The 3,284-nt window shown below is 32.1% G+C and overlaps 1 pseudogene; it reads left to right on the forward strand.

The window, feature by feature from the left end:
- Positions 1-1,068: 1,068 nt before the first annotated feature.
- Positions 1,069-1,864, forward strand: LOC118546483 (small ribosomal subunit protein eS1 pseudogene; annotated as a pseudogene).
- Positions 1,865-3,284: the final 1,420 nt, after the last annotated feature.

The following is a 3,284-nucleotide window of genomic DNA, read 5'->3' on the forward strand; positions in this document are numbered from 1 at the left end:
TTAGAAACTATGGTAGTGTTTGCTCAAGTCTTTATAGGCCAAGATGGGGGCATAGTCAAGAAAATCTGACTACGGTTTGGTCAAGGAGAGAGTCTTGGTCAGCAGGGATTTTAAAAAGTGCTCTGTAAGCCACCTACATGAGAACCATTGGAGTAATTACTGGAAATGTAATTTTTGAATCCTACCCGGAATTATTAAATAAAAATATTAAAATTAAAAGAAAAGTAAAATATTGAATTAAATATTTAGAAATCACCCTAGATGATTCATACATACATGAAAGTTTGAAAACCACATGTTGAGAGTGACCACGATATTAGAAATGGATGTACATCGTGATTTTTACAACTGCTTGGATGAAAACAAAAATAAGGATATGATAATGATACCAAATATATATTAAGAATCTAAATATGTGTCAGGCTTATTTTAAGAACTTTACATGTATCAACTCACTTAATTGTATATTATGTTTGGAATATTCATTTTAATGATAAAGAAAACTATATACAGAAAGGTAAAACAATTTACCTAAGGTCCATACAGCAGAGCAAGAATTTGATCCCAGAAATTCTGCCTCCAGAGACTATATCCTAAGTCACTACATTATATATTTAATTGCTGACATGATGATCAATAACCTATATCCAATATTCTTAAGAAAATTTCCTGTGGATATAGCAATATGGAGGTGTTGCTAAATTTGACAAGACTTATTTTTGTGGAGTAATGAGTGTTAGAGGCAGACTAGAACAGCTTAAAGATGGAATGGTCAAAGAAGACAGAAAAAGTAAATATAAAAGCAAAAAGTATTAAATTATAAAGTAAGCATATTCCCCTCTATTTGTAGAGAAAACCAGTAAAGTAAAAAAATTGAATTTTTGGAAAACATAACAAAATAAATAAAAACCTAGCCAGACTAATCAAGGAAAAAAGGTGATAAATTTATATGATCAGAAAGATATTAGATATTAAATATATAGCTTAAAGACATTAAGATCTTAAAAATACTAGAAATCTAAAGAATGTATTTTTATAAAGGCATATTGCCTTTTGTCTCCTGGAGCCATGCGTTGGTGGTCAGCAAAAACAAGTGTCTTTAGGAAAGGTGGCAAAAAAGGAGCCAGGAAGAAAGTAGTTGATACATTTTCTAAGAAAGATTGATGTGAAAGCACCAGCTATGGTCAGTATAAGAAATATTGGAAAAATACTAGTCACGAGAACTGAAAGAACCAAAATTGCATCTGATGGCCTCAAGGGTTGGGTTTTTGAAGTGAGCCTTGCTGATCTGCAGAATGATGTAGTTGCATTTATAAAAGTCAAGCTAATTACTGAGGATGCTCAGGGCAAAAACTGCCTAATTTCCATGGCATGGACCTTACCCGTGACAAAATGTGTTTTTTCCATGGTCAAAAAATGGCAGACCATGATTGAAGCTCATGTTGATGTCAAGACTACCAGTGGTTATTGGCTTCATCCCTTTTGTGTTGGTTTTACTAAGAAAACATAACAATCAGATTCGGAAGACCTCTTACACTCAGCATGAGCAGGTCTACCAAATTTGTAAAAAGATGATGGAAATCATGACCCGAGAGGTGCAGACGATGACCTAAAAGAAGTGGTCAGTAAATTTCTATGTCTTTTCTGATGACATAGACATAGAAAAGGTTGTCAGTCTCTTTATCCACTCCAAGATGTCTTTGTTAGAAAAGTAAAAATGCAGAAGAAGCCCGAGTTTGAATTGAGAAAGCTCAAAGAGCTTCGTGGTGAAGTTAGTAGTTCTGGAAAAGTTACTGGGGATGAGATCAGTGTTAAAGTTGAATGAGCTCATGGATGGGGGCCACCAGTCCAAGAACCTGTTTAAAATTCAGACATTTTGGGGACCCTGGGTGGCTCAGTCATTAAGCGTCTGTCTTCTGCTTGGGTCAGGATCCCCAGGTTCGGGGATCAAGCCCTGCATCAGGCTCCCTGCTCACGAGAAGCCTGCTTCTCCCTCTCCCTCTGCCCTTGCTTGTGTTCCCTCTCTCACTGTCTCTGTCTCTGTCAAATAAATAAATAAAATCTTTAAAAATATATAAACAATAAATAAAATTCAGACATTTAATGGTGACAAATAAAAATTCTTATTTGTGAAATAAATAAATAATAAATAAATAAATAAGGCATATTAATCTGAAAATTTAGATGCCCACATTTTTAGAAAAAAATATAACCTACCAAAACTGAAAAGAGAAATAGGCAAATCTCAATAGCACTTGTTCCGTTCAGTACATTAATCTATTATTTTAAAAATACCAGAAAAATCTCCAGATTTAGATGATTTCATGAGCAAACTCTTCCAAACATTTAAATACAAAATCTTCTATTTTAAAGATAAAATAATTCTTAGTTCCTTTTTTATTAAATGAGAATAATCCTTATATCAAAACCTACCAAGGGCATTAAAAGAAAAACTATAGATCAATTTCTCTAGTGAATGTTATTTCAAAAATCTAAACAAAATTTTAGCTAACTGAATCCAGTAATACCCAAAGTGGGGTTAAAATGAGCTGAAAGCCTTCATTCTTTTTACCTGTGTGAGATACTTCAGGTAAATTCCAAGAAAATTATTTGTTTCTTGAAGATTAGAAAAATATTAAAATTGGAGTATTAATCCATTAATGGAAATGTAGAAATAAATGGAAATAAAAATTTAAATGAAATAAAAGAGTGGGTATATGCATGTCCCTGACAAAATTCCCTGCATTTGAAAATTCTGGAAAAAGAGTTTAGCAAACTAGCCAGTAAGATTTCTTTTTTCCCTATTTATTTCACGTCATCAATATCATCCGCACGTGTTCTTAGTGGTCCCTACTTATGAATAATAGATGCAAATCTGTGTTTGTCTTTTAGTTTTTTGCTCTTTTCTTTTGTAGTCTTGAGGGAATGATATAACAATACTTCGTGTCACTCTATCAATTTAAAATTTAAAAAAATGAGAAATAACTATTTTGGAAAAGTGGTGATCGCTTTTGCATTTTAAAAATATTTACAAATCAGAAATATAAATGTAACTCCATAGACACCATACTTATTTAATTTTCAAGTAAATCAACCAGGAATAACTTCTTGATAACTTTCCTAAAATTTTATATCACTAACCAAGAAAAATTTACTTAAATTTTTATATTTTTCCTTTGATTTTTATCTCAGAATGGGTGACTAAGTTGTGCAGAAATGTTGATCTTATTTTAAAAGCCAATATTTTTGAAGAATGATATGGGATTATAAACTGCACTTAACAA

This window comes from Halichoerus grypus, chromosome 8 (genome assembly GCF_964656455.1).
Source record: "Halichoerus grypus chromosome 8, mHalGry1.hap1.1, whole genome shotgun sequence".
Lineage (NCBI taxonomy): Eukaryota > Metazoa > Chordata > Mammalia > Carnivora > Phocidae > Halichoerus > Halichoerus grypus.